Here is a 20,977-nt window from a genome sequence, read left to right as displayed (position 1 = left end):
GATACCCCAAGTGTAAATAATATTCCTCTATACATAACCCTCTGTCACCAATGATGTTAGGGAAACTAAAGTGTTGTCTGGAAGATGTTAAACTATTTCTGCTCATGCTCATAGGTGCAGAACTATTTGATCTATTTAACCATATGTGTTATAGGTGGTACTCTATTGTTAGGTGACTTGGATATGTGTCTACAGTGATACCCAAGGGATTTCATCGTTTAGGCCTATTCTGTCTGATTTCAGTCTGTAGACCCAACGTTGTTCCTTCTGGATTAAAAACTTAGATGGATCCGTCAAGTGTGGTGGAATCCATGGCTGTTCTAAAACCACCCAGCGTAAGTCTGTATCTAGGTGGCCTTAGTCCAGGAAAGGATTGGTCAACATAGTGGAGCACTTACCACATCTAATAGTACTCTTATGTTCTTGTATACGAGTTTATATCTTTCTTTTGGTCATCCCCACATGGCGAAGCTTGCAAGGACACCATATTAAATAGATGAGTCGCTCACTATTGCAATTGGTATGTTTATTGATTTTCCATGGCCGTGTGGTTCCAATATCGATCTCTAAGGTTTTTTCTGTCTGGGAACAGACAGTACAAGTGCCACAGGGGAAAGGTCCCACCACAAGAGGAAGATTCCATAACGTTGTTTGTGGCCTGATGTGTCTAGTCATCTGTGGTCGTGTATGGACTAATTTGTCCTTTAGGTTGGCACTCCGTTTGTATGCAAACAAGGGACGGGGAAGTACAGTCTCTGCTGAATTCAAAATCTGCCAATGTGTGTTAATGCTTTTCTTTACTGAATTAGAAAAGCTGGAAAAGGTATTCACAAATGTGAGTCTTTGGTTTGTGTCTTTTTTATTTGTCTTTTCCAACAAAGCTTCTCTATTATTGTTGGCTGCTCTTTTTTTCGATTTGCGTATTAGATGGCTAGGATATTTTTTCACAATTAAATCTTGTGACAAGGCTTTCGCATGTTCCTCATATTGTTCCAACTCTGTACAGTTTCGTCTTATTCGGAGAAACTGACCAAAAGGCAAGTTTTCACGAAGGGCTCGTGGATGGTAACTCTGAAATTATAAAAGAGAGTTGCACGAAGTAGGCTTCCTATACAATTCTGTTATTAGCCCGCCATTTCTCGGTATTATCTTCAAATCCAAAAAAGGGAGACTGGTTTTGGAAAATTCCAAGGTGAAACTCAGAAAGTCGTCTTGATTGTTCAGCCATTCGTGAAACATCTTTAGTGTCTTTTCATCACCTCTCCAGATAACAAAAATGTCATCGATGTACCGTTTCCAGGTACGCAGATGATTCAAAAACGGATTGCCTGATGTCAATACCGTCCCCTGTTCAAACTTGTGAACATATAGGTTTGCCAGGCTGGGGGCACACACACTCCCCATACATGTCCTTGACACTTGGAGATACATCTGATCCTCGAATTTGAAAAAATTCTCTTTTAGCACCATCCTTGCGCAAAACATGACAAAGTCAATGGGCGTTATGCTCTCCCAAGTTAATGCTTCCAACATTCCTTTTATTGTTTCTTCCTGTGGAATACACCTGTGGATTCCACGTCGAAGGAAACCAACCAATCAATCTTGAACTAGATTGGTTGGTTTCCTTCGATGTGGAATCCCTTTACACGTGTATTCCACAGGAAGAAACATTAACCACAAAAAAAACGTCTCCAGTCAATGAATGGGCAATGATTGGTCTGGAGAGATGAGGGTGTTATTAGCATGAATGTGTACCAGATTATTTAAAATATATTTCGGTAACTAGAAACGCTTACGTATTTATTCCATTCAAGCGCGCATGCGCAGAAAGTAGTGTTACCAACTTGGACGCATGCCCAATAGATTATGCAGGCAAGTACTGGGCTACTACGGGCGGTAGGACCCGTATTTCGCACAGCGTAGTCAATCATGCCGCATAAGTATAAATGTGCGTCCACTGTCTCGTTCGGTACCTTCCGGAGCGAGCTCTCTCACAAGACGAGGTACCGACGGACAGGTAAGCTGGATGTTTGTGTGTGTTTCTTTCCTTTGTTGCTGATACCGGAAATAAGCTTAGCTATCGGGTTGCAGTAGCCTCTGGTTATGGTCTAATCAGAATCGTTCTCCTCATGGAGTGTCTTTTACTCTTGTGTTCTGTCCCCGCTTAATACGTTGATTCTGGGGACGTGGCAACGAGATATTTTTGGTGGCTAGTTGGTGAGTCCTTTGATCCACTTGACCTGTATGTACCTCTGGCCCCTTTGTTTACAAAGAAATAAGGATATGGTTTAGGTGGTGTATAAAATTATAACCCCATCCACACTTTCTTTTACTCCTGCAGAGCGGGCCGCCTTCCTGAGCAGCCTGTCAGGTTGAGGTGAGGCAGGGCTATCCTACAATTGAGGATAAGTCCTTTATAGCTGTGACTAAAAAGAAGCACTAATAGACTTTTGATATTGTGACAATGCACAATGCCTGAGTTACCGTGTGATTTATTGTTTGTGCCCTTTCTCTCTTTCTTTCTTTCTCTCTACCTTCCCCCATCCTTTTTTTGTCTTTTTTCCATAGATACCTTGGGTATAACCTGACAAAAAGGATAAGCAGGAATACCGGTGTTGTATATACCTTTATTTATCTCTAGTTCACTTTTTGCAGCAGCAATATCACTATTATATCTGGTCCTGAAGAAAGCCGCTGATACAGAGGTCTGATCAATAGGCTGAAACATGTCGACCACATTGTGACAGTGGTTATACATCCATACTACTGTGCTGTTCCTTTTTAATCCTGTCAGGTAGAACACATCAATAAAACGAATGTTAGTGATTTCTATCTAGACAGTTTTAACTCGCTCTTCTATTTGTTCACACAGCGCTGCAAACCTCACTACACTCATCATCCTCACATATGGGATTAGTTCCCATCCTTATAAAGATAAAATAAAACATCTCTGAGCTCCTTCCTTAACTACGAAGTGGCAGCTCCCAGTGGCGACTAGGTTTTCCCCACTGGTAAGGAGGACCCATATGATGAAGCATGTCACCTTCAGGTGAGTGAGGGTTCTAATCCTTAAGGGATGTCTCCCCCTTAATGATAAATTACACATGAGTTGGTTTGGGAGAGGAAGGGCCTTACTTGATGTGAAGCTTTTAAACACATGAGTTAGACTGTAGGTGTGTTTTTTGGTATATCATCCACAAACATTCAAGACGTGTTATTGAAAACAACTGCATTGAGTTGGTTGGGCACCACCCTCAAACATTGCAAAAAGCTTTACACATGATCTCTGTATTATAAATATCTGCACTCTTTCGGACTATTGACAGTGACCACAGAAAATAAGTACTTGCCGCAGGCAAAGGTTCATTACAAGAAATACACAAAGAAACACCCACATTCCCTTTTCATCTTATGATATGGGGAAAAGGGTGTGGTTATCCACAAGTGATTTATCCCTCCCAGGGGGTCATCTTAAATTTAGCCTCCGCTCACTTTAAAGGGCCATTTCCCATTATTCAGAAGGTGAGTGGGGTGACAGTAACGTTGCATTTTGTTATCTTATGTTTGGTTCATCCTGTGCTTCATGTATTAATGGTGACAAGTTCAGTAGACAAGGAATCCTTGCCCCTGTTCTTGTTGATGGGACTTCTGAGTTTGAGGCAGATGCTATTATTCATTCCCTTTGGCATTGGGGTTTCCTTCAATGCTTGATGGCCTGGGGTGTCTGAACGATCCTGGGTGACATCGTCTTTTCTGAATGACAATCATCGAGTGTCCTTTTTATTCTTACTGGTTTCCTACTAAATCAGGGATGGAGGGCACCTTTAGAGGGTGTGGGTTATGTCATGAATTAGGCTACGGTATAGAGTACAAGGAGACAGGAGTGGGGATTTCGGCTAGACAATGCTATACCACCTGTGGGGTTAGGACTGAGGTGTCAAAGATCAATTCTGGATAGATGAAACCCATAGGGGAATTGACACAGCAGCATTTGCAAGTACTTCTAGTATGCTGTGATCTGCTTCCAGGTCAAGCAAGGTAGAGCTAGCACAAAATGAAGCACCTGGTCACATGCGTTCTGCTGAGACTCTTCATATTGTTTGTAGTTTGCACCCAGACATCCTTGCTCACATTTGCTTTGTTTTTCACTCAGTTCCCTTGGATCTTCTGGATGGATATTTTTGCTTTTGGTTGTTCCCCAAACCCTTCTGTTGCAGTCATGTTCTTTGGTTTCCTTAAGGTTCGATCTTCACCTCTGGTTTCGACAATCCGTTTCCCCCATACTCCTATGCTGCAAGTATTCCTGAGTCAAAGATGCCCAGCAGATCATCTTTGCCACGCTAGTAAGGACAACCCAGTATACCGTCCATGGTAAGTACTGTTTGAACCATGACTTTGCTTATGGTTTGCGTTTAATAGGATTTTCATACTTTGTCTGAAGCTATTCCAAACCAAACCAGAAGATGTGCCTGGAGTTCAGATGAATGTTTGCTTTTTCTCTTAAGCACACCCTACCATTTCCCTTGGAGTTCTGGCCAACCGTCTGTGCCATTGAGGAAGGTGGGCCTGATGTTCTAGGCAAGTGACAGATTAACTTGAGTTCATTATATTTAGCCCTGAAAACTTGAGCAAAATTAAATTTCAAATAAAAGTATACAATCAAAGACTTTCTATTATGAGGTGGGCAAATAGGAAGACTCCTAGTAATATCTATTAGATTATTTTAATTTCCCCCAAAAACGGTCTATTAAATTTCAGGATCTTACAAATTTAACGAAAGACTGTGGAAAACCAAGAACCTTCTGCTCTTGCCATTCTCATTTCTGGCCATTTTAAATAAGATAATACTGATCAAACTATTGAAACTGTAGCCCATCAAAATAATTTTATTAGGATGATGATTGAGTCTATTGATGTGGTGGTACTGGAAAAGACAATACATCGTAAATACAAATATTTAAAATGTGAGAATCTTTACCAGGTCTTACAAAGAAGACAAGCTATTCGTAAGCTAGAGACTGCAGGAAGAAATCCTACAATGTGAGCCAGATGTGAGCCAGAATACTTTTAGGAATCTGATTGGTAAGTATAAGCATCTGATCCAGAAAATAAAAATACAGTATTTCTCATGTAAGCATTTCAATCCCAACAATTCTTTAAAAAAGCTCTTTAAAACTCTTCAATCTCTCTCAAATTTCCAGACTAAAACCATCTTCATTCTCCAGGGTGGGAGAAGCACATAAGGAAAACACTGAGATGAACCTCCAGGCCCTCCCCCCTTGGATGTGTAAAAACTCATTACATTTTGTAAATCCTGGAAGTTTCCCAGAGATTCTAATTACTTGAAATAAAAGCTCATTCATTTCAGTAGTGGTCCCAGAAGAGATGAAAGTGGCAGCCATTCAACTTGCTGATGAACCATGTACTAGACCCCAAAAACATACATACCTTTCACTCTATATTACTTCTGCCCTCCCACTCCATATATTTTAGGAGAGCTGTTGTGGTTTAATTCCAGAACTTTGTGGAGGGCAGTACCCTCAAGGCTGACTCTAAGCACAAATGCAGTTGTCTCAATTTCGGATAAGCTTGCATGATGACATTATTCAATCTCTTAGTGGCTTTCTTTACTATCACTCATCAGATGCTTTGAAAGTACCTGACTAGTGCCCACATTGGAGGACTAGTTCTAAGACGAATTCCAGTCCTTACTTACTGATAGGGCCAAAGTAGTACGGCTAGGTTCATTCTCTTCCTAATCAAACCAGTGCCTCATGGCATCTCTCAGGGGTTATCACTTCCCCCCTAAGCTGTTCAATTTGTGCCTAGGGACAATTACCCATTTGCAGCATTAAGTCGGGTATTCATTCTTTATTTGTGTAGACAACAATCAGTTCCTGTTAGGCATGTGGGACGGTTAGGAAACATCTGCTCATGAGCTTCCACTAGTACTAAAGGTAATTCCGTGTGGGATGAGTTTAAACTGCTTAAAACATAACCCTTTAAAGATCATGGTTTTTTTCCGCTATGGATTCCGCTTGCATCAGGGACAGAGACCTGTTGACACCATCTATGGGGCCCTGCCTTGACCCACCAAGGCATCAACATCTACTTATCTTGTTAGATCTCAAACTTACCTTGATCGCACATATTGATTATGTTGTGAAAGCTTGTTCCTGAAAATTGAGTTCTTCAAGACTTTTCTGTTTTCTTTTTTTAAGTTCATAAGAAATTTTATTGATCAAATAAAGGGTGTCATTACAATGTGGAAAAACAGTAAAAGGGAATATGATAACAAGCAAGTAAAGCAAAGCAGTGCAGTAAAATAATAGTTACAGAAAACTCCAAATGAGCAAAATGAGTTACAAAAATGTGAATACATCAAATAAGAGAAAAAAGATAATACAGCGGATAATGAAGAAAAAGGAACGTATAAGGCAATCAAGGAGGTTTAGCGACTTCCTGCTGAGTAGGGCACAGTTGAAACTAACGTTTAGCACATACATCAAGGTATAAAGTGATAGGAAGCCAAAGGTCCAAACGCTTTGTTGCCAGATGGATAGGAAATACAAAAGCAGTATCCAGCCTAATATTGTGGCAAACATTATACCACCATGCCCTAAAAGAAATGTTTGAAAAATTCTTCCAGTTAGCAGTAATCTGTTGGAAAGCAACAGCTATTAGCAAATCAACAATATTAAAATTGAGCTCAACATCATCCCAACATGAAGAGATACTTCCAAAAAAGATGTGTGCAAAAGAGAAGGGGATGTGAGTGTGAAAAATCAGGTTGATTTGGGACCAAATTTGTATCCAAGAAGCGTGCACAATTTTACACGAAAATAACATGTGAAATAAAGTGGCTTGTGGGGAAGAGCAAGACCAACAAACGTCTGAGACTACGGAAAATTGCTTGCTCAAAGTATGTGGGGTAAAGAGCAGTCTATTGTATATGAAGAAAAGAGTTTGAGTTATGTTCGGTGCCCTAGACGATTTACGGAGTTTGGTCCAAATTTTATCCCACAAAGCAATGGGCCAAGAGGTATCGAAATCAGATTCCCACTGTTCTTCTACCTTGGATCTTGGTCTGACGGAGTCTGCAATATGAAGATGCTTGTAAATGGCTGATGCTTTGGAAGTTGTGTGTAAAAAGGAGTGAAGTTGTGAGGTAGGGGTGAGAAGAGAGGGATGGGATGAGAGTTGTGCAAAGTGAGTGTGTCGCGCCATGACCGCCGTGTGAAGTAATGAATATTGGCGAGCAAAAGAAGCAGGCAAGTTAAAAGAGAGACTAAGAGCTGGGAAGGATAGAAAAATTGAGTTAGAGAAGAGCTGTGAAATCCAAAATAGAACCTTCTGCCTCCAGGAATTCCAATAAAAAGGTTTAATATTAATTAATAGATATTTATTATGCCAAATGGTAGAATTGAGAAACTCGGCGAGTGTAGCAGGATGATCAGGGGCGAAGGAGAGGAGCAACCTAGTAGTGAATTTAATTATAGGGGTAGATAACGAGGGCGGTTTGCGTGAGAAAGACAAGTATTCGGCAAAAGAGAAAGGAGAAAGGGAAAGACGCTCAAGCGATACCCATAAAGGAGAGACGTCATCTGGGTCACGCAACCAGAAAGAGGCTTGCCGCAGAAGGAAAGCCTTGTGATATGCGGGGAAGTCTGGAAAATTAACACCCCCTTCTGATTTAGGGCGAATTAATCTAAGAATGGACATTCTGGGCTTCTTTTTGCTCCAAAGGAAGGTAGAAAGGATTGAGTTAATCTTTTTAAAAAATTTGGCTGGGATGAGAACTGGAATATTGGAGATGGTATAAAAAACTATGGGGGACAGCATCATCTTAATAGTATCAAGGCGACCCCACCAGGACAGGTAAAGGGGATGCCATTTTGTGGTTAAATCGGTACGTTTTTGGATACATTTAGTAAGGCAAAGGGAGACTGTGTCTGTGATTAAGGGAGTAAAATACAAGCCTAAATAATTAATATGAGAGGGGCTCCAAGTAAAGTTGGAGGCAGCAAACTCAGGTTTGAAGGTAAATTTTGTTAAGGGAAAAATTTTGCACTTATCATTATTCAATTTATAACCAGAAACCAAAGAATAATTATGGACTTTCTGGAGAAAGGCGGGCACAGAAATAGTAGGGTTAGACATGAAAAGTAAAATGTCATCTGCATAAGCTGCGAGTTTGATATGACAATGAGGAGTCTGAAAACCAGAGATGTCCGGATTTTGACGAAGTTTAGAGAGGAAGGGTTCTAAGGCTAAATTGAAAAGAAACGGGGAGAGGGGGCAACCCTGACGGACCCCTCTGGCTAAATTAAAAAAGGAAGAAATTAAACCATTATCGCAAACTGCAACCCGAGGGTTAGAATAAAGGAAGGAAATTAGTGAAATAAATTTGGGGCCAAAACCAAACCATTTTAGTGTGTAAAAGAGATATGTCCATTCGCCCTATCAAATGCTTTTTCAGCATCTAGTGTAATTGCTGCCAAGGAGTGTTGGATGCGTGGATATTTAGATAAAACATTAAAGAAAAGTCTGGTATTATCAGATATAAAACGCCCTTTAACAAACCCAGACTGTTCCGGGCCAAGTAAATCTGGCAAAAAAGGGTCTAACCTCGCAGCAAGTGCCTTGGCGAATAACTTATAATCTATATTAACCAATGATATGGGTCTATAGTTTTTGCAGTGTCTAGTATCCTTCCCCTCTTTCGGAATAAGACAGATGTAAGCATCCGAAAAAGTACCAGAGGAGCTACCCAAGGTAACAAAAGAGTCTATAAGAGAGTGTAATTTAGGTAAAAGAAAATTGGAAAATTGAAGGTAAAACTCAACAGTGAAACCATCTGGTCCGGGAGCTTTGTCTTTTTTGAGATGTCGCAGGGCTGTAAGTAGTTCATGCTGGGAAATATCAGATTCCAAAGAGGTTAGGTCGAGGGGGAAAGTGGGAGGTGTGCGAATGTCAGAGATAAAAGTAGATAGGGATGAAGCAGTGGGATTAGTATCAGAAGAATAAAGATTAGCATAAAAGCGAGAAAATTCAGACAAATATCATCATCTTTTTGATTGAGAACAGAGGCATTATCAAAGATAGCTTCAATGTTTAACTTATTGTGCTTAACCTTCAAATAATTAGCTAAAATTTTCCCTGCCTTGTTTTTGCCCCTGTAAAATTTTGCACTAGACTTCAACAAAAATAAGGAAGCATCGTCTGTGGACTGCTTATTAAATTTCATTTTAGCATCTATAAGGGCGGTCAAACTGTCTTGTGAGTGAGAGGTATAATAGGAGTGCTCCAGTCTCTTGATGTTGCGGAGAAAATCCCCAGTATAGTTGCGAGCAAGTTTCCGTTTCTTAGCTACAAAGCTAATTATGAAGTCCCTCACCGTAGCTTTGAAAGCATCCCAAATAGTGTGTTTGGGGACATCAGGGGTCTCATTCAACTCAAAAAATTCGGCAGAAAAATTGGAAAAGGAAGCAGTAAATTTGGGATCCAAAAGAAGGGAATTAGTAAAGCGCCATCGTTTGGGCCCCACAGATTTAGGTAAAATATCAATATTAATCGAAACAGGAGCGTGGTCAGATAACAAAATGGGTCCAATTACTGCATTCGTGAGGGATTGGGAGATGTGGTGAGAGACAAAAATATAATCAATCCGGGATTGGGAATGGTGAGAGGGAGAATAAAAGGTAAACTCCCTAGTAGTTGGGTTACATAAACGCCAAGCATCAACAAGCTTATGTTGTGAAATCGCCTGTGTAAAAAGCTTGTGCGGCTTGTTAGGGACAAAGGGGACCTTGGGGTGCCTGTCCAAAATTGGATCAAGAGATTGGTTACAATCTCCAGCCAGGATGAAGTTATCATCCAAGTATTTGGTAATGGACGAAGCCATGGTGTGCCAAAAAGTGGGATCACCACTTGTGGGAGCATATACATTTAAAAGAGAGAGTGGAACACCCCTTAAAGAGAGTTTGACATAAACCCATCTACCATCAGGATCAGATTCTGTATCAACTAAAGAAAAAGAGACGGACTTGCGACACAAAATTATCACACCATTTCGTTTCCCATCCCCAGGAGCATAAAAAACTTCACCCACCCAACCTCTTTTAAGTTTGAGAGATTCAGCCTGAGACAAATGAGTTTCTTGTAAGAAAGCAAAATCTACGTTCAATTTAGCAAGATGAGTTAAAATTCTTTGACGCTTAATAGGAGAATGAAAAAACAGATACCGATCACAGATACAGAGACCAAATGGGGAAGACCAAAGGGGGTAAAAGACCATAATGATGATTAGAGAGAAATATTGAAGATAGATCATAGGGAGAGAAAAAAGAAAACAAGCAAAGAAGTGCACTGCAAAGTGAAAAAAAAAGGAAAAAAGTGTAAAGAAGAGAAGAGGGAAGGCATCGAAGTTGTAGAATAGGAGGAGAGGGAGCATGACCCACAGTAACAGTATAAAAGGCAAATGTTCAAGTAAAGGTAATGACAGAGAGGCAAAAGAAAAAACACAGAGAACGACACCGAAGAAAAAAGAAACACAAGGTAAATGAAAGGAAGGAATAGAAGTGAACATGTGAGAAAGGATAAAGATCAATAAAGAGGAAAACATACCTACAGAATGAGGGATCAGGATCAAGAACAAACCAGAATCAAGGGGAGGGAAGGTGGAACCACAAAGAGCAGGCAAGGCATCCGACGACAGAGGGTCACATAATCGGGAAGACACCGTATGACGATGATCTGACCTATGAGGAACATGAGGGAAATGGTAAGCGAGGGTAAAGAAGGATATAGGAGAAACATTGATTTTATGAAAACAGCGAAAAAGAATACAAGCAATGAACATAACATAGGAAACTTAACACCACTGCAAGAGCATTGCAACAGTAAGCAACAGGTATGGAAACATCAAAAAGGAAGGAAACGGGAGAGATTCATGCAATACAGCAGAAGAACTGGGGAACAGGCCAACAATAATAGAGTAGAAGAGAACCACAAAAGAGAGACATGGCGATCAGGGAGGAAAGGAAGAAGAAGCATTGGAGGTGTCCATTTCGGTTGATCTGCATGAGTTCAGGAAGCTTCAGAGATGAACAGGATCCTCGTACGCTGTAGTCTTGTTGTTGTAGGTGACCTTAAAGAGGCAAGGATAGAATAAGCCATATCTTGCGCCATTGGCTCGTAGATCAGCACGCATGTCCAGAAAAGCCTTTCGTCGGTTCGCTGTAGCTTTAGCATAGTCCTGCGCGAAGAATAAAGAAGATCCGGACCAAACGAGTCGAGGAGAAGCTCTGGCTGCTGACAAGACTTTCAAGAGGTCAGTATATTTAAAAAAGTACATGATAACTCCTCTTGGTCGCGATGGAGTGGCAGTGATAGAGGGAGGCCGGCTCAGTCTATGAGCGCGTTGGATGTTGAGATCTGTGCCCTCTGGGAGATGTAACAGCTTAAGACTTAAAGAAAGCGATGGGATCAGTCCCCTCACAGCCCTCCACCAGGCCATAGATACGCAAATTATTGCGCCTGTTGCGGTTTTCAAGCTCCTCCACCTGCTTCTGGAGAGAAGAAATCTGCATGTTTAAGTGAGAAACTTTAGTGGACGTTTCTTTGAAAGAGGAGATGCTTTGCTCCATAGAAGAAACTCTTGCATCCATTTGCGCCCAATCGTCTGTGAGGACTTGTAATTTGGCGTTGGTGTCCTCCATGAAGGGGCGGAGAGCTCTTATTTCCTCTAAAAGGAGCTCCAAAGAAATTGGTGACTTAGGGGGAGAGGGGGGGTCCTTTTTAAGACTTTTGGAGTTTGCTTTCCCAGAGGTTGATGCAGAAGATTCCATTGTAGATTGTGTATCCGGAATTAAGGGTCAGTGGAGAGCTTCAAACTTGGCAAAGAGCGTAAATAATTTTTAATTTTTAATTAAGGAATGTCTTGAGGAGGTGAGAGTAGAATGTGGCACAGATTGGCTCATAAAGTGTAAAATTCAAAAAATTTAAACACAGTTTAATGAAGACCAACAGCAGGAGTAGATCAGAAAAATGCCGTCTGCCGTGCGTCACAAGAAATAAACTGCGTGGTAGAGAAGGCTAGTTCCAATGAAGGTCATCTGTGAACAGACCATTAACAGCGAGCATGTGCCTGACAATCAAGAAACGCTGTGATAAGGGCATAGAACAACGAAAAAATTATTCTTAAGTGGGAGACTGCGTAAAATGGCCGCCACTTCTGAGGAAAATCAAGGTAGCAGGCAGTGACTGAAAAAAAGGAGCGTAAGAAGAGTCAAACAGCCTGGGTGAAAAAGCTCATGTCATAGCGGGAGCCAGTAAGGTATTTAGGCAGAGGAAATCGCCATGAAGTGTTACAGGAGGCATAGAAGGTAAATCAGTAATTTGCGAGGGTGTCAGGAGAGAAGGAATCGCAAAATCGCGGCCGCACTTACTCCGGCGGAAATCAGTGAAAGTGCGCCTCAGCGAGAGTCAAGAGAAGTCTTCAGGCATGCTCGAACCCTTCCGTGAGCAAAACCCATCGTCGGCAGTTGTGAAGGAGTCCTCGAAGCGTGTCGCATCTCCGCGGTCGGCGGAGCGCTCACCCCGGCGCCGCCATACAGCTCGGGCGCCAAGCCACGCCCCTGACTTTTCTGTTTTCTAAGCTTTGCTTTTACGTGTTTGTGATGAATGTCTGATTACTACTATGATATATAGTTTGGCCTCACATCCAAGTCTATTGAGACCCATAGCTTGGACCATTTTTGGTCCTAGAAATTTTACAGAATTTCTGGCAAAATCAAGGCACTGCATTGGCTCCATGGGGAAAACGGTTGTTTGGACATCTTTCTTTTTGATGCATCACATCCGTAATCATCTTGAGCAGCATTTCTAAAAGGATAAGTAGGTACTCTCCAATAGTTCAACCCCGGTCATTTTCTCCTAAATGCAGCACTATCACAAAATTCTAGAGATCTTGTTGGCTGGCAAAATCTCCAGGATACAATGCCCTAAAAAGTGGAACTCTCTAACACTTAAAGCTTAAGCCAAAGCTAATGAAATGTAGATATAGGTTTAAAACCTGACTCTTTGATCAGTTTTGAGTAGAACATCCATCTTTCTTTCTAAATGTTTCTATGACCCCGTCCTATTTAGTGTGTTTGGTGTGCTCTGTAAATAGTTGTGCAGAATAAAGTAGATTAGAATGGAAGTGTAAGGGAACTAGGAATTAATTTTGTTTTGGAGCCCAAGATGCAAACATTTGACTACATCCCTTGCCTATATTCAGATCCCCTTGGCTGAGATGATTATGATGTAGACAGACGTAAATTGTTTTGCAGACATAAAAAGGGGAGAATGATTTAAGTGCAAAATTGATTTTTTCACAAAGCATTAATTCATCATTGGAACGTGGTGTTAATTAGCCATTTTTGCATGCCATAATTATCTATCATAAGGACAAAGACACTGGGGTATCAAGTATGAACAATCTCTGAGGCAAAGAATGCAACCACTTTCAAACAAAACAAAAAGATTGCTGATGCAGTCATCTTGCTTTTGCATTCACAAAGTCAGATATTATATCCTCACAGTCCATATTATTGCCAAGATGCTGTTTAACGTTTACAGGAACTGTTGTGTTAAGCATCTTTTGCCTGCTGTGTTTTGGAAGTAGATTTTCACCCTCTTTAAGCTGGAGAGAAGTTGTTCCTCTGCACAATTTGTGGCATAATTGCATATTAAAAGGTCCATGACTACGTCCAGGTTTGGGTAGATATCCTGGAGATTATGTTTTCACAAAAGAATGTTCAGTATACTAGCTGATATGTTACCAGATATGCCCAGCCATGTTCTTAACATTTTTTCTAAGGTGCTTTTGTGGTTGAATGACACTATATTGAGAAAAACAATATCAACATATACAAATATTGCCCAAAAATATTGAAAAATGTTAATGTTGAGACGCTATACTTAAGCAGTTAAGACACAAATATCGATGACACAAATTGTGTGGAAGAAAATATCTAAGATAGAACAATATCTTAATCAAAAATAAAAAATACCAACTATCGCATCTATATTAAAACCAGTGCATCATTTGTAAAAGAAGAAGTAGGGGAGAGCCCAGTAGCTTGCACCACCTATTGCTTCCACTAGTGCTGCCAATGACAGTACTATCACTATTAGTCATCACACTCATACAAGTGTGACACTTTAGACCTGATATACATTAAATTGACTAATGCATATGCCACCCAAGCTATTCTTATAGCTTTGGGTGGGCGGTATTAGTGCCTTTAATGTATATTTAATTAATAAACAACAGTTGTTGTGCTCCTCAAAGAAATAGGACTATTTATTTATTTATTTATTGCTATTTGTAAAGCGCGGCAAATACCCGTAGGCGTCTTGGCGCGACTAACAGCGCCACCATGTGGCAGGCTGTCATAACAGCCTGGTTTGACATTAAAGTGCCTGTGCCGTGCACCAGAAACCACCGACTCAAATGATGCACTGATTAAAACTAAAGAAACATAACAGCAATCACAAAAAAACTAAATATCAAAACACAGAAAAATCAACATAATTCTAATCAAAACAAGTGAACATTCATTCAATATGTATACACATACAAAAATAATTCATAATTAAATGAATGTACTTTAAATATCTAACCATATAATATAGTTAGCGTTTACCACGAAAGGTGCAAACAAAAAATGTAACCAAGTCTCCAACCAACCTATCAAATTAAACGTTTAAATAGTTAACAAATAGAAACACTTTTCCAATTAAAAAACAGGATAAAAAGGCTGTACAATGCACAACAAAACACGCCCTCAAGAACAATTACAGCAGGATAGTGTTACTTTGCTGAGGTGAACACCTACAAAAGAACATTTTAACACTTCCATGAACCACTATTAACTACAAGCAATGCAAACAAAGTACGTCCGACAATAAATGAAAACCAACAAAAGTAATAAATAACAAAGATTATATTAAAATAAGAAATAATTAAAATGCTAAACAGAAAGGAAAAGAAAGACATGGACACCAAATTACTCAAAATACAAAAAAAGCCACCACAAAAGTAAACATTGTAACCAACATTGTAACCAAAATAAGAAACTTAATTCAAAATAAAAATAGCACTTCAACATATTTAAAAAATAAAGTACAACAAACAAACGTTAAACAAAATTTTACGTAAAAAGATTAAACTGCCACAACTAGCAAATCTGTGCCTCCCCAAAAACTTCAACAAAAGAAAAGTGTGCCAAAGCAACACCAAAAAGGCCCACAAAGTGAAAATCCAAAACTAAAATAAAGTGAAGGCAATATCCAGAACGTAGCTTAAAAAGAGCGCCTACAATGTAAAAATGTGAAAATAAGCACAATACTGTGTATTTTTTTTTTTTTCAAAACTGGTTTTATTGAATCGCAGAAATAAACATCCACAGTGTTCCGAACTCCGGAGGGACTGTGACTACAATCATGGGTCATGTTGTGCGATATAGTTTAATGAAAAATACTCCCTCCCCTCCACCCCCCCTAACTACCCAACCACCCCCCCCGTCCTGCAACACTCCATCTCCCCAACACTGCTAAGAAAGCATACAATTCAACAGGAAAAGAATCAAGCCCCAATATGCCCTCTACATCTGCCCCTCCTCGCTCCGTGGCGGCGGTGGGGGCTCCAGCCACAATCCCCTATAGTCCGCCTACCTCTTCCATATCTTATAGTGTTTTGTGGGACAGCCCCTGGCCTCAAACACCGGCCTCTCCAGTCCCATGCAAAAGTCCAGGCCTTTCTTCCACCCGACCACTTTAGGAGCCCCAGGGTCCTTCCAGGCCTGAGCCACGTCACGTTTGGCCAGTGTGAGTCCCAATAATAACAAGTGCCGCTTGTACACATTCCCACCTACCCCTTCAAGCACATGGAGCAGGCCCAATTTTGCCATACGAGGGAGCTCCCACCCCAGCACCTCCGACAAACAGTCCCACACACCCTTCCAGAACCGCGCCAGGCCACCACATTCCCACACTGTATGCAACAGGGTACCAAACTCATGACCACATCTCAAGCACTCAGGGGACTCAATCAACCCTGCCTTTCACAATCTTTCTCTGGTATAATACGCCCGGTGCAAGTATTTGAATTGAATTAGCCATAAACGGACTGCTATTGCTGCTCCCCTGGGGGACTCAAGAGCCTCCCGCCAGTCCTCCTCCTCCAGTTCTCCCACATCCCGCTCCCATCGATCTCTTAAAGGCTGTAGGTCTGAGGAACAGTGCGTCACTAATGTTTGGTATATTTTGGATATTTTACGGTCCTCCTAGTCCCCCATAAAGACTTTTGCTTCTATCGGGCTAAATTCGGGTAGTGTGGCTAAGCCCTCCAGCGCAGGCGCCAAAGCATGTCTAAGCTGTAAGTAGCGAAAAAACTGGGTGCGGGGCATATTGAACTCTGCACTGAGATCCTGAAAGGTCCGAAGCGTGGTGCCTCTGAGGACCTGGCCCAGAGTAGAAATTCCTATCAAGTCCCAGCTCTTAAATCCTGAAAGGGACATCAGGGCCGGCAGTTGCCCGTTATGCCAGAGCGGGGTCTCTCCAGTCAGCTTACCCCACCATCCCATGCGGTGCAGTGACTGCCGCCAGACCTGGAACACCACTTGCGTTGCTCTAGGCAGTCTCTTTCGCAGCTGGGGTGAGTATAAGACCGTATGGAGGGAATCAGGTTCCATCAGGAAGCGCTCCAGGGCATACGCCGGGTCCCCCCCATCGCAGTACCACCAGTCATTCAGGACCACCAGATGCGAGGCCTGGTAATACGACAGAATATCCGAGGTCGCCAGTCCCCCACAATATGTGGATAGAAAGCAGGTTTGCAGCGCTATTCTCGCCGCGCCACCGGCCCACAAAAAGCGACCTAGAGCCGAGTTGACCAATCGGAACCACTGCGGTGGAACCGGGAACGGGTGGTTTTGTAGTTGATATAACAATCTGGGAAGGGCCACCATCTTGAAGATGGCTGATCTACCATAAATATTGAGAGGCATGCGGGACCAGCATTTCATTTCCTGCTGCACTTTGTCCCACACGGGAACTACGTTGCGCTACCAGGCTATAGTCGGCATAATTGTCAGGAACACTCCCAAGTATTTTAGGCCCCCGACCGCTCTCTGCAATGTCGATGCCCACGGCCCAACCTCAAAGTGATTACCCAAAGTCCATAAGATGGACTTCTGCGATTTCAAGCAGAGTCCGGAGACCTCGCCAAAGATCCTCATGATGTCTAGGACCCGCGGCCCAGAGCGGTTCACATTGCTAAGGAAGAACAGAACACCATCTGCATATAGTGCGATTCTGTCCGACGGTCCCACCTGCCACTCAAACCCCTTCAGCTGTGCATCAATCCGGACCCACGCCGCCAGCGGCTCCCTAGCCAGAGCAAACAAGTAAGGCGAAAGGGGGCATCCCTGCCGAGTGCCACGTCCTATCGGGAAGGCGGCCGACACCTCCCCCGCCCCCCTCACCGAGGCCGTCAGACCGGTATAAAGAAGCTTGACATAAGACAGAAAGTGGGGCCCTAAGTTGAGGCGCGGAAGGAGGGCAAATAAGTAAGTCCAGCTCAGGGAATCGAAGGCCCTGTCTATATCGGCTAGCAGCAGCGCCGCTTGATCCCCGGTCTTACTCATCATTTCCACAGCTACGTGGGCTCGTCTAATATTGTGCCGCGTCGCCCTGCGGGGCATAAATCCGGCTTGATCCGGGTGGACCAACTCTGATATATAGGGAAGAAGGCGATTCGCGAGCGCTTTAGCAAGTATTTTAGCCTCAATGTTCAGGAGTGAAATTGGCCGATAGGACTCGTGGCGGTCCGGGGGCCGGCCGGGTTTACAGAAGACAACAATTTCCGCATGCCTCCAGTCCGCCGGCAGTAGGCCATCCTCTCGCGCTGCCTCCAGGGCGGCTTTGTAGTGCGGGCCCAACTGTAGGTGGTAGCGTTTAAAAAACTCACTCGGGAAACCGTTGGGCCCGGGAGCCTTACCAGCATTAAGTTCCCCCAAGGCTGCGCCCCATTCATCGGCCGAAAGTGGGGCCTCAAGGAGCTCCCGCACATCATCTGAGAGCGCGCGGGGCGGGAGATCAGCTATAAATTTATCAACGTCAAGTGCCGAGAGAGGGTCCCTCGGAGTGCACTGCGCTGCAAAGTAGCCAGCGAAGCTGTCCGCAAGTACCTTGGGAGCCCCGGTGTCATCCCGAAGGCCCGGCAGGTCCTGTGCCTGGAACACCTTTTGGCAGAGCCTATGAAGCATGGTGCTGGACTTGTCGCCCCATTGATAAATTCTACTCCGGGTCGCCAGCCAGATCTGGCGGGCCTCGTCTAGCTGGAGAGAGGCGTATGTCTGTTGCGCCAGCAAAAGTTGCCCTACGTCTTCTAAGCGATGCGCCACCCCACATTGAGTTTCCAACCGCTCTACCTCCGCTGCCGCCCGCACCAGTTCCTCCCGTCGTTTGCGACGTGCCGCCGCACACCATGTTATGTCTACCCCGCGCAGCGTGGGTTTCATAGCCTCCCAAACCGCCCGTGGATCGGAGACCGAGCCCAGGTTTTCCTCCCAGTACTGGGCAATAGCCACCTCTAGATGTTGTTGATACGCCTCTTGCTGCAAATGCCAGGTGGAGAGTCTCCACCGAAATGGGCGCCTCTCCCTGTCGAGGGCGACCTCCACAACCACGGGGGAGTGATCTGATAGTCCCCGCGGCCGGATAGCCACCGAGACCACCCTGGAAATGACCGCCACGGGAACAAAAACGTAATCTAGTCGCGAAAATGAGCGGTGGACCGCCGAGACATACGTATACTCCCTCTCGTGTGTATGGAGATATCGCCATGAGTCTACCCAGTTCAGACTGTTTACCATGCTGTGTAATTTAGTGGGGGTATCAACAGCGGGATCTCCCCTGAGTCTGAGGCGATCAAGCCGACACTGCATGACATCGTTCCAGTCTCCCCCAATCACCGCAAGGCTCTCAGGGATCTCGGCCCAAACTGTGAAGAGTTTTTCGATTAGGGCCCACTGCAGCGGGGGTGGAGCATAGACACTCCCAAGAACCACGGAGTCTGAGCCCACCGTCCCATGTACAAAAACATATCGGCCCTGGGGGTCTATCCAGTGTTTGGTGTGTGAAAAGGCCAGTCTACGAGGTATCAGCAAGGCCACCCCCCTGGAACCCCTCCCGAAGCCTGCATGGTAAACTTGATCAAATCCATATCTCTGTAGGCTCAGTGCTTTGTTACCCATGAGGTGTGTTTCTTGCAGCATCATGACATCTACATTCTCCTTCTTCCCCTGTCGCAACACCGCCCCCGCTTAATCTTGTCTAGCACACCCCTCACATTCCAGCTCATCACTCTCATAAGGGCACCTAGTTGCGCCCGCCTAGGGTTTTCAGCCCCCATCTAATCGCTGGTGAATTTGTACAGCAGGTAATAGGCTCAACAAACGTGAACACCACAGCAGCATCTTTCGAGACATTCGTGAGCAGGACCACCCTCTCCCCCCACCTCCCTCAGGCCCCGACCCCCTTACCCCAACTGCAATCAACATCCCACAACTCCCCCCCCCCGCCCCCACCCCATACCTCAATGAACAATGAAGTACCTGTCGCGGTGAAGCTCAGCACCTGCCCCCAACTCGAGACAGATCGCCCACCCCACCAATGGACCCCCATCGCTACCCAAAACCCACTAACAACTAAACCAACAGAGGGGCCAAGCCCGCCCTCCTTAATTCGTCCCCCCACCCGAGTCCCGAAACCATAATGTTCCTTGTACAAATGAAATCCTTTGCTCCGATCCGCCACAGCTGTTCACAACAGGGGGGAGCGAATCAACTCCCCAGTACTCTCAATGAAGCCACCACCTGGCGTTGTGGGAGCTAAGATGCCGGATCTTGAGAGCCCGGAGCCCCAGTAGTTCCTGCTGCCCCATCCTCCGCAGAAGAGTTTTTCTTTGAGCGGGACCTCCAATTACTTCTGCTGCGCGACCTCCGTGGAGTCCGAGGGGGCCCGGTCGTGGAGGAGTCTGAATCCCAACCCGGGGGGGTGTGCACTCGAATGCGGACAGTCTCGTCAGTCCAGGCGAAGACCTCCTCAGGTGTATTAAAGAACAGAGTCCTGGATTGAAACACCACCCGCAGGCGGGCTGGATAAAGCAAGGCATATTGGATTTTCAGACCCCGCAGTTTCGCTTTAGCTTCAGTGAAGTATTGGCGCTGCTTCTGCACTAGCTTAGTGTAGTCCGGAAAAATCATGATCTTATGATGGTCGTAGAGCAGAGGGTCCTTCAGACGGGCTTGGTGCAGAATCATGTCGCGGTCGTGATAGTTAAGGAGCTTGGCTATCATAGGCCGAGGGCGTTCTCCCACCGGCGGCTTCTGTGTCAGCGCCCTGTGTGCCCGTTCGACGATAAAGCAGCGCGATAGGGACTCTGGCGGCATCCAACTTTCTATCCAAGTGGTCAGGAAAGCCTCCATGTCACCCTTCTCGCAATCTTCTGGAAAACCCACAAACCGTAGGTTATTCCGTCTGGCGCACCCTTCCACATCCTCTGCCCTCAGGGCAAGGCCCCTCTGAATGCCCTCCATGTTAGCCACCTTCTTCTTAAAGGTCGCGACATCTTCCTCCACCCCAGTGATCCTTGTTTCGGCCTCCGATATGCGGGCCACCGCATTGCGCAGGTCCTGGCGCAGGAGCGTCACGTCTGCTCCAACCGCCCCAATTTTAGCATCCAACATGTCCCGGGATTGCGTTATCGCCGCCATGAGGGCAGCATTGTCAGGGACAGACGTAGGGGGACCCCCAGCCGCTCCAGCCCCCCCCGAGGGGCCTGTGAATTTGTCTATGGTGCCTTGTTTGGAGGTGTGACCACTGTTGCCTCCCCTCGTCATGGCTGCCAGGGAATGCGAGGGCG

The sequence above is a fragment of the Lissotriton vulgaris genome, chromosome 6 (genome assembly GCF_964263255.1).
Source record: "Lissotriton vulgaris chromosome 6, aLisVul1.2, whole genome shotgun sequence".
Taxonomy (NCBI): domain Eukaryota; kingdom Metazoa; phylum Chordata; class Amphibia; order Caudata; family Salamandridae; genus Lissotriton; species Lissotriton vulgaris.
Note: the sequence above shows the minus strand (reverse complement) of the source record.